Below are 12,166 nucleotides of genomic sequence, written 5' to 3' on the forward strand. Positions count from 1 at the left end.
TTGTTACAATGTGTAGATGATTTGTTTCTCTGCTTCCCTACTCATGCCTCTTCACACGAAGACAGCACCCCCCTGGGAAAACTTTTTGTTTTACAACTTAAGCCTACAAAGTCTCCAAAGAAAAACTGCAGTTTGCTCAAACTCAGGTTAGGTATTTAGCTCACCTGTTCTCAGAACAAGGCCCACATCTGGACCCAGGCAGACTGAAGGCATCCACAATCTCTCACAACCTAAAACTAAGAGCCAATTACAAGGCTTTCTTGGATGGCTGTCTACTCTCAAAACTGAATTCCAAACTTCTCTCTTAAGGCTCAGCACCTAAATGCTCTACTGAAAAAATGAGAATGCTAATCCTACTATTCGGAAAGAGGGGGATGACACAGCCTCGTAAACGTTATACCTTTAATTTATGTTCTGTGGGCCATTATGTATATAAGACAGCCTGGTCCTTACCCACGACCGCTTTGCATGTCCTACCCTATGGACCATCCTTCATCACCAGTCATGAGCTATGACCCCACCCCCACACCTCCTCCATTTGGTGAGATGACCTGAAGTGGATGAGGGACTTGTAAAGCATATTCACCTTTTTCGGGAAAGACTTGGTGGGAATGTCGTAGAGATGGTTGTGAGGGCTTGGCAATTCAATTGCAAACCTGTCTGAGGACAGTGTAACATATCTCAAGCTTCTCAGGATGTATGTACAATGTGCTGTGTCATTTCCATGTAATGAGGTCAGCTATAGGTTTCTCTTGTCAAAAAGAAAGAGGATTTTTACACAAAGGCAGATGTATCATGAGTAGTTGTGCACACTTTACAGACACAATGTTTTGAGTTCTGTGAAGGATGAGATGCACCCCTTAGTGTAGGTGCCTCAGGTGTCCTGTGTGAAATGGGGCACATGCATTATATGACACAGACCTTGTGTTCACCACAATGGAAGCACCAGTGAAGGAATGGGGGAAACTTGAATCACACAGGAATAGAAATTTGAGAAATTAGAGGACAGTAAGCAGAGTTTGAGGAAGTGCAGAGGGGAGGGTCCTGGGTTCAGTGAGATGCAGTTGCAGGCCATTCCTGACCACAGCCTGAGCAGGGAGCATGAGTTCCACACGGAGCTACTATGTGGGATCACTCTCAGTGCACAATGCAAGCTTCCTCTCCAAAATGTCATATTTGTCAAAGTGCACCCAGGTGATCATCTAAAAAGGTTGTTGTCTCCCCGTGTTGTCTGAAGGTTCTGGATATTTATGGGTGAGAAAGTGCCCTGGATATATAGGAAATTTAGCTTGGTCTTAAGGAAATCCTTGTCTGCCTAAGTTCACATCCCTCAGTGAGACTAAAAGTGAAGACAGGATCTAGATCAGGTGAGAGCCTGCATTAGCCTTCACCCTCAGTCAACCTACAATTCAGGGCTGGCCAGATGCCACCCCTGCTGGACCCCTGACATCACCCTAACTACAGCTTTGCATCTATCTCCTTAAACTTTTCTCACAATATTCCGAGGATTTACCTGTGTTTCTGCTGTCTCAGCCAGAATACCAATTCTCACTGGGACCTACACAGAGCCTGAGTTGTGTTATCTGTGAAACAGAGGTAATATTTGTTTCTAAGGGCATAATAAAAAGAAGACATTGAACACAGAATGCATCTGCAAAATGTCTGTGAAATGTCCACTCACCCTTCTCACAGTTTCAATTAAGATATCTCCACACAAATGATCATCAAAAACAGATGGTCACAGTCATACTCCTAGGCTTTTTGGACTTGGGTGGTCGCGTTTTGTGCGCTATCCGACTGAAAGAGTGCCGGCACCACTAGGATGAAGCTCGTAAGATTTTTGATGAAATTGAGTCATGAAACCATAACCATTAAATTAAAGAATGGAACACAGGTCCATGGAACAATCACAGATGTAGATGTCAGCATGAATACACATCTTAAAGCAGTGAAAATGACTTTGAAGGATAGAGAACCAGTATAACTGGAAACACTGAGTATTCGAGGAAATAACATTCGATATTTTATACTGCCAGACAGCTTACCTCTGGATACACTACTTGTGGATGTTGAACCGAAGGTGAAATCTAAGAAAAGGGAAGCTGTTGCAGGAAGAGGCCGAGGCCGAGGAAGAGGAAGAGGACGTGGTCGGGGTAGAGGAAGAGGGGGTCCTAGGCGATAATGTCTCTCAAGATTACTATTTCAAAGTGATACGTGATTTGGAATATTTTTTGTACAGGCTTTGTTTGTTTATGTCAGTTTTTAATAAACATGAATGTAGGACACAGTTGTCTACTGACTGTCAAATTTTAATAGTTCATATAGATTCATGATATTTACATAGTAGGAGCTAAGCATTTCTACTAGGCAAACACAGACTGATTTCATTTTAGATCAGACTTAATTTTTGAACTAAAGTTTTTGTATGAATGTATGTAGAATATGTACCTATTTCACATGCACTGAATATGCATTTTATTGTTTTACTTTGACTCCATTCTGTAGAACCTGCCTACAAGTGAAATAATAAGTTCATTTTGGTACTTCAGGAAAAAAAAAAACCAGATGGTCACGGAAGTTCATTAAACTAAGACTGTTAACACCTCAGCCAAGGGATTGGGAATCGCCATTTTAAACAATAAGACAAAGACATGCTTTTTCTATTAAAATTCAGGCCCTACCAGGCAAAGAAAGAAAACGATAATTACGAGAATGTGTATATCAGAGTTCTACATCTGAGATCTGAAGACAATCATATTCCATTACGTATAGACTCGCAGATGCATCCACACTCTAAAGTGTTCATCTGAGGCCACAGATTAACTATCGAAGAGGGAATGCAGGTAGAAAAACATAAGACCATAGGGAAATGACCCCAAATCTCATAAATCTCACTGCCTTATATGACAACTATTTTGAAATTTGAAGAGGACTGTGTGAGCTGACAGAGTATGGTGATTATATATCTTAAAAATGTGTCAGATCTGCCTGCATGCTTTCTCTGCCCACATGGTGCTCTCCACTTTGTTTTTCTTAGTATCCCCTAATACTACTTTCACTGTTCTCTCTCTGTTTCAGTGTTTGCTTCTAGGAGGACCTACTCTCACTCCCCATCGAATGCATACAGTACGGTTCCTATACACACAGGTAACAAACCAGCAGAAATTGAGGTGATGGAGGATAGTAGCAAGATCACCCTTTGTGCAGAGGAGCCCGAGAGAGTTTTCTGGGGTGATGGTAATTTCCTATATCTAGATGCATGGTGTCCTTGTGCTCATTTATTTTAGAAATACTCACTGACTCCTGGTGCTTCGGGTCAGATAGACAGGTTCCTGACCCTAGAATATGGCTGATTTGTAATGGTGGGTAAGGATCAGGGACCAGCAGTGACTGTGGGAGATGAGTGAGGAGGCTACACATAGAGATCCTTACCCAGGATGCCATGTCTCCACAGACAGCAACCTTGTGCAGGAGGGCTCTGAGGATCACATATTTCTTGATCATTCCTGTGAAATGCATAATCCTACTCCAGATTTCTCACTGGGGGATGGACAGGGCAGAGGCCAGCAGCTGGATGACACCCTGATTATGGCTGGAGTGGAGCAGTGGGCCTGGGAGATTGAGTCAGAGAAAGGGAAAGGCAGAAGGTAGTGAAGAGGAGTTTGAGAGATAAAGGGAAGAGGAGAGAAGGCAGTGTTTTCTACTGACTTCACTTACATTTCTGTGTGAACAAAAGGAGATTCTTGTCTTCAAGGGAAGGGAAGAGTGCTGGCAAAAAGACAGAGTGACAATCTCAGCTCAAGTGCTCAGGATATCTGGCTTGCTCTTGAATACCTAACACAGGAAGCCTTCACTTTGTCATAAGTGGAACTGCAGCTCATGCCATTTAGTGAAAATTAAAGTGATGATGAAGGCCTCATCATTAAAGTGGTGCAACAAAAGTATGTGAACATACAGAGAGATACAATAGAAGCAAAAGTCCAAAGGTAGACCGACTGCAATACTTATGGGAATATAGACTATTGGAAAAGGAGGTACCCCAATGCAGGCTTTGAGAGACCTGGGCAATATCTGAAAAAAAAAAAAAAAGTAGTCCTTACTTCAAAAGCAACATTAGCGTTACACACAAAGGGATTGTGATGGAAGGTTTAGGGAGAAACCATATGATTTCATGGTCCTGTACCCATGGTCCTGTACCCTCATGTCTCACCAAATTATACCCTTTAACTTGAGGCTATTTGTTATATGTAAATTATCCTTCATTAAAGAGAGTTTCAAAACATAAAATACTAGAAGCACATGTTGGAAAGTTCCTTTCAAATCCTGAAGTGCATGGGTGATATGAATCTGCCCGCCCATGTCTCAAAAATACAAAATAATAAGATATTTAAAAACTTAATAATAGCAGAGTAAGAGGACCCTGAGCTCACCCTGTGCCATGTGTTCAACTACATAACATCCACATCCAAGTCTATGAACCAGAGAGCGATCGAAAGACTGGCAGAACAAACTCCACACCTAAATAGAGAGAAGCTGCATCAGAAAGGTAGGAAGGTCAGAAAGGTGGAGGCTGGCTGCCTGCAGAGAGGGCAGAGAAAGTGAGCCCTCACACCCAGGAGCTCACACAGAGAAGACTAATCTCCATAACATTTGGCATTAAAACCCAGAGCAGCTGAATTTCCTTGAGTTTAGATCCAGGAGATTTGGAGGTGAGCTGACCCAGCACTGGGTGATCCAGGAGGATGAGTGCTAGCCAGGTCCCTGCCTGTGTATAGAGGCAATGTAAACGTGGCAGTTTACACAATGCCGAGGCAACAGGAGACAGATGTATTCATGCTGATTCCTGAGTGTGTTGGAGGACTTCAACAATGAGGGAGCTCACAGGCACCATTCTTCTCCCCCAGCCTCCCAGAATAAGCATAGAAGCACCCACCAGAGGCTAAGGCTGCACAGACACTTGCTACCTAACTCGTTAGCAGTGCGCCAGTCCCAGGGGTTCACTGGGGGACTCACAACACCAAGCCTCCTGATCTCAGGGCAAACATTCTTAAAACCACAATGGCACCCTGTCCGACAAGCATGCATAGCTGCCACAGTACGCTGTGCACATCTGCACCTCACCCAGCTGTGCACATCCAGGCACCCTCATCTGTCTCACCCAGCCACATGTCCCCAGGCACAGACATGCTCTGTGCATATCCTCAAGCCCCTAGCTTCCACCGCTGGTCCACAGCCCCCAGCCACCAAAGGATATTGGGAAATCTGGCATAGGACTAGTAGCCTTGTGCAATTTTGCTAACACTCCTTCCCTGCTCCCAAGTTACCCAGTGGGCATACACCCCCACCGCTGGCCTGCCTGGGTCCCACTAATACCACTGAGAGCAAGCACAACCCCAAACAGGCATGCAATCAGTGCAGACACCTGCACTGAAAGGAAAAGTAACCCAGACACAACAGCAGGGAGTGAGCAATACCCATATGATATCCTCCTGAAGGTCCAGGTCTTATAAATGGAGACGTGCACAACTGAGGACTCCAGGAACTCTTCTTCATACAGTCATTAATTTCAAGATCAGAAGGCACTGCTGACTTTCTTAACACAGAGAAATAGAGCCAGAGAGAAGACATACTGGACACACTGAGATGTTTATCCACAATGAAAGACCTAGTCAAAGCCACAGCCAGAGATTTAAGCCAAAGAGATATAAGTAATATACCTGATACAGAATTTAAAGCAATGATCATAAGGATACTCATTGGAGTTGTGAAATGAGTAGGAGAGTGAGACCCTGACATAGAGATAGATATAACACAGTAGACACTGAGGACACAATAAAGGAGAAACATGCTTGCTGGAATGAACAGAGGGATGGAAGAAGCAGAGGAACAAACCAGTGACCTCGAAGACTGAGTAATGGAAATTAATCACACTGAACCAAAGAGAGAGAACAGAATTCTGCAACGTGAGATGAAACTAAGGGAACTCAGTGACTACAGCAAACGTAATAATATTCATATTGTAGGAGTCCCAGAAGAAAGAGAGAAGGGGGCAGAAAATTTATTTGAGGAAATAATAGCTGAAAACTTCCCTAATTGGGGGAGGGAAACAAACATCCACATCCCAGAGACTAGAGAACTCCCATCAAAATCAACAAAATCAGGCCAACACCCAGACATATTGTAAGCAAACTTGCAAATTACAATGACAATAAAGAAAAACTCTTAAGAGGAGCAAGACAAAAGAGACCTTAACTTAGAAGGCAAGACCCATAAGGCTAGCTACAGATTTCTGAACAGAAACTTGGCAAGCCAGAAGCTAGTGGCATCACATATTCAAAGTGCTGAATGGAAAAATCAGCAGCCAACAATATTCTATCCAGCAAGGCTATCCTTCAGAATGGAAGGAGACGCAGACTTTCCCAAACAAAAACTAAAGGTGTTTGTACCACTAAACCAATCCTGCAAGAAATATTAAGAGGGACTCTTTGAGTGGAAAGGAGAGACCAAAAGTGACAGTATAAAGGTAAAAGACACAAATCAAGTAAAACATGAATATTTTTGTGAAAAATCAGTTAAGGAACTCAGAGAAATGGATTTGAAATATAACAACATCTACCAAAAGCCTAGGTAGGAGAAAATAATGGGTGCGAAGTTAAATGACCATCAACTTAATACAAACTGCTAAATGCAGAAGAGGTTATATAAACACCTAACAGTAACCATATACTAAAACCAGTCATAAATATGCTAAGAATAAAGATAAAGAAATCAAATATATCACCAAAGAAAATAAGCAAAACATGAAAGACAGACAAGAAAGGATTGGAGAAAATCATTAGAAACCACAAGAAAACAGGTAATATAATGGCAATACATACATACATATCAATCATTTCTTTGAAGGTAAATGGAATGAATGCTCCAATCTAGAGACATAGGGTGTAAGAATGGATGAAAAAACAAAAGCTGGAGTAGCAATACTTGTATCAGAAAAAATACACTTTAAAAAAAGTACATAACAAGAGACAGAGGAGGACACTATATAACAGTAAAGGGTACAATCCAAAAAGAAGATATAACAACTGTAAATATATCCCACAATTAAATGGGATTTATTCCCAAGGTGCAAGGGTGGTTCAATATTCGCAAACAATCAGTGCGATACAATACATCAACAGTAGAAGGGATAAGAACCATACGATCTGGGTACCTGGGTGGCTCAATCTTTTAACAGTCCGACATCAGCTCAGGTCATGACCTCATGATTTGTGAGTTCAAGTCCCGCATCGGACTCCGTGCTGAAAGCTCAGAGCCAGGAGCCTCCATCGAATTCTGTGTCTCCCACTCTCTTTCTGCCCCTCCCCTCCTCACGCTCTGTCTCTCTCAAAATTAATAAATGTTTAAAGAAAAGAACAATACGGTCATTTCAATACATGCAGAAAAAAGTATTTGACACACTACAACATGCATTCATGATTACAACCCCCTAATATAGGTTTACAGGGAACATACATCAATGTAATAACAGGTATCTATGAAAACCCTGCAGTGAAAATCAACCTTAATGGGGAAAATCTGAGAGCTTTTCCTGTAAGGTCAGGAAGAAGAGAAGGATGTTTACTCTTACCACTTTTAATAAACATAGTACTGGAAGTCCAAGCCACAGCCAGCAGATAAACGAAATGAAACGAAACGAGACGAAAGAAACAAAACAAAATAAAGTAAAATAAAATAAAATAAAAACAAATCCAAATCTGGAAGAAGTGAAACTTTCACACTTTGCAGAGTACATGCCACTATATATAGAAAACCCTAAAGAGTCCACCCAATAACTGTTAGAACTGATAAATGAATTCAGCAATGTCACAGGATACAAAATCATTGTACAGAAATCTGTTGCATTTCTAAACAACAATAATGAAGCAGTAGAAAGAGAAATTAAGAAAACAGTCCCATTTACAGCTGTACACCAAATAATAAGATATCTATGAATAAATCTAACCAGAGTGGTGAGCGACCTATACTCTGAAAACTATAAAACAGTGGTGAAAGAAATTCAAGATGACACAAAGAAATGGATACTCATGGATCAGATGTCCAAATATCGTGAAAATGTCTATACTTCCCAAAGCAATTGACACAATAAATGCAATTTCCACCAAAATACCAATAACATTTTTCACAGAACTAGAACAGTCCTAAAATTTGTATGGAACCACAAAAGACCCCAGACTTCAGAGTAAACAACCTTTATGTGAAGTGATAATTATGGATGGCATTATGCCTCTGGATCTTCTGCTCCTAAACATGGTAACTCTGACCTAAGCATTTGAACAAACGGTAGACATATCCCAACCAGGGATCATTCTACAAAATACATTCTACAGATGTACCCTCAAAACTTTGCAGGTTATGAAAAATATGGAAAAATCTAAACATCGTCATGGTCAAGTGGAGCCTAAGGAGACAGGATGACTGTAATGTGCCAGCTGGGATGAGTCTGGGACAGAAGAGGTTAAAACCGAAGCAATCTGAATACAAATATAAACTTTAGTTAATACTACCATATCTCTTCGGGATACTGATTGTGATCATGTACCAATTCATATGACATCAATAGTGAGGAGACAGTCTGATGTATGTGGAGACTCAATAATATCTTCCCAATTTTTTTGGAAACTAGAAACCCATCACGAATGAACAGATTATTAGTAATCATGGTTTTATGTTTTCAACACATAATATATGACTAGTTCTAGTATTAGTTACTAGTGATGGCCATGTACCTATTCTTGTTGTTCTTACTATTGTTTAATTTAAATAATAGCATTCATGTTACAGAAAACTGAATACTGATATACGATTCATAGAAACATCTACTTTACATATTTTAAGATAATAATGCATGTATATACCACTGTATTATGTGGTATGTAAATTAAGTTTTTTTCTGATCTTGAACGATCATGTCATTGAATGGCTTTCCATAAAGGTGGTTATCCTAGATAATGAATGATACTCAGATTTTACAGGATGTACTTCACATCATGCCTGAACATTGTCAAAAAAAAAAATGTACACACGGCCAGATGGATAACTGTGACTGGCTCAATTATTGTAAATAATCCTTGCTTTAATATTTTCACGCATATTTTTAGCAGCAGTATAAGAGAATAAAATTGTTCCAAATCAAAGAGATATTCAAAGACTGGAAGAACGATACAGAGTTGAAAGGATTTCAGAAGGAAAAGATGTGACCATGAAGTGGCAGTCACAGGCAAGCAGTTTTCTCTGGTCCACTTTGACAGGTTTGCATGAGGGGATATCCATCACAGCATATGATCTGCAAAAGGGTAAGACCCAGAAGTACAAGAGGGAAAGAACCCTTTAGGGGGAGGTGACTTGGAAAGGATGCTTCTGTGCCTAAGTGATGGCTCAGCAACCTGCTGGGGGTCCCTGGGTCAAAGACTTCAAAAGACCAGCAGTAACCTAGATCACAAAGATCTTAGTAACATAGATCAAAGAAACTTAGAGCCACAAAGAGCTTAGAGCCCAGAGTTGATTTTCATCTATGATTAGGAGATGGTCACAGTTTTACAGGATATGATCATCGGGCCGGCAGTAGATGGCTAAAATATTATTTAGGGCTATACTTAAAATTTTTTTTAACATTTATTTATTTTTGAGACAGAGAGAGACAGAGCATGAACGGGGAAGGGTCAGAGAGAGAGGGAGACACAGAATCTGAAACAGGCTCCAGGCTCTGAGCCATCAGCACAGAGCCCGAAGCAGGGCTGTAACTCATGGACCGTGAGATCATGACTTGAGCCAAAGTCGGACGCTCAACCGACTGAGCCACCTGAGCGCCCCTTAGGGCTATATTTTAATAAAAAAATGGATGTGTAAAAATTTGGGTTTGGAATGTTAAGAAAAATCACAGGCCCACCATGGAGTTACTTATGTTAAGGCCCCATGTCACTAAACCTAATTTCATTCCTGCAGGAATGTAACCTTTAACCAGTCAGCAAAGAATTTCCTAGTCAGTGCTGGAAATTTAACTGATAGACCCCTGCCATTCCCCTCAGGGAGGAAATCCTGCTTAAATAAGGTATTCCATGCCACTAAATTTGTTTTACGTTTATTTATTTTGAGAGAGGCAGAAAGAGAGCACATGCAAGGGAGGGGCAGGAATAGAGGGAGAGAGAGAGAATTCCACGACAACGAGGTCATGATCTGGGCCAGGACCAAGAGTCAGACACTTAACCAAGTCATCTAGGCACCCCGAGAATGTGGCGTTTCAAAATTTAGCAGGCTTGGCTGGGATACAGCCATGAGGTCACTGGCCTACTCCTTGAGAGAAGGCAGCAAACTACTTGCAGGCAGATGGCATGGAAACAGTGGTCTGTACATTGCCTGGTGGACACAGTGGGGAGATTATACGCTGATCATGGAGAGCATTCCTGAGAGGCAGTGTTCACAACTAGGGGACAAAGGAGCTATGACAGAGGAGCTTGGTGGGACCATTTTCCTCCTCTTCCCCACAGCATAAACACAGAGCCATCTGCTGGAAACAATGTCATCCCCACACTGGCTGCCTAAGATGCTTACACCAACCCCACATTCCTGTGCTCTGGTGAGACTGGCCTTCTAGGTCAATCAGGCTTGCCTCAGTCCCAATGGAGGTGTCCCCTTCCCCAGAAGACCAGCGGAAGCCCGTGACCACACCACCTCTCTTGACCAGAGAGTTCTGCAGGGCTTCACTTCGAGTGGCAGTCGTTTCAAGTCTCATTTAATGAGCAGATCGGAGCAGACCTAGATAAAACTCAGCACATTCTGTCCAAGGACCATACATTGCCCATACAACTGGCCTGAAGAATAGTGCAGCAAGAACACAAAACCGTGCATGCAACACACACCACAGACACTCCCTGATGTGCCAGGCCCTGGACACTAGATGACTTCCTCTTCATAAAGCCATTCATCTCACAGGAAGGTAACATCATAATGAGCTTTTGTAACACAGAGAAGCAAATACTCAGCCAAAATTCCAAGACAAGAGGAATGCATCCCAAATGAAAGAACAAGATAAGGTCATGGCCAGAGAAATGGAAGGAACACTTCCAAACTCATTCTATGAGGCCAGCACGGCCTTGAGTCCAAACTGGACAAAGACCCCACCAAAAAGGAAAACCACAGACCAATTTCCCTGATGAACCTGAATGTAAAAATTTTCAACAAAAATTAGCAAACCGGATCCAACAATACATACAAAAAATTATTCACCACAATGAATTGGATTTATTCCTGGGATGCACAACCGATTCAATATCTGCAAATCAACTGATGTGATACATCACATTGATAAAAGAAAGGATAACAACCACATGATCCTCTCAATAGATGCAGAAAAAGCATTTGACAAAATGCAGCATCCTTTCTTGATGAAAAAAAGCACTCATGAAAGGAGGGATAGAAAGATCTTGCCTCAATATCAGTATGTCCAGATACGAAAGTCCCACAGCTAATACCATCTTCAATGAGGAAAAACTGAGAGCCTTCCCCCTGAGGTCAGGAACACGACTGGGATGTCCACTCTCACCACTGTTATTCAACATACTGTTGGAAGTCCTAGCCTCAGCAATCAGACAACAAAAAGAAATACAAGGTGTCCAAATTGGCAAGTAGGAGTCAAAACTTCCTTATTCACAGGCATGATATATTCCATGGAAAATCCAAAAGACTCCACCGAAAAACTGCTAGGACTGATACAGGAATTCAGGAAAGTCTCAGATTATAAAATCAATATACAGAAGTTGGCTTCATTTCTATACACTAATAATGAATCAGCAGAAAGAGAAATCAAGGAACTGGTCTCATTTAAAACTGCTTTAAAACCATAAAATACCCAGGGATAAACCTAACCAAGGAGGTAAAAGATCAGTACTCTTAAAACAATAGAGGGGCGCCTAGGTGGCTCAGTTGGTTAGACACTGACTTCAGGTCAGGTCATGATCCCGCATTTGTGGGTTCGAGTCCCGCGACAGGCTCTGTGCTGACAGCTTGGAGCCTGGAGCCTGCTTCAGAGTCTGTGTCTCCCTCTCTCTCTCTCTCTCTCTGCCCCTTGCCTGCTCATGTGGTCTCTCTTTCTCTCTCTCAAAAATAAACA

General features: G+C 41.7%; 1 pseudogene; it reads left to right on the forward strand.

Annotated features, from left to right (window-relative positions):
* The first annotated feature begins 1,241 nt into the window (after nt 1-1,241).
* Nucleotides 1,242-2,242, forward strand: LOC122209564 (annotated as a pseudogene).
* The last annotated feature ends 9,924 nt before the right edge of the window (nt 2,243-12,166 follow it).

Source organism: Panthera leo, chromosome E3 (assembly GCF_018350215.1).
Source record: "Panthera leo isolate Ple1 chromosome E3, P.leo_Ple1_pat1.1, whole genome shotgun sequence".
Classification (NCBI taxonomy): Eukaryota; Metazoa; Chordata; class Mammalia; order Carnivora; family Felidae; genus Panthera; species Panthera leo.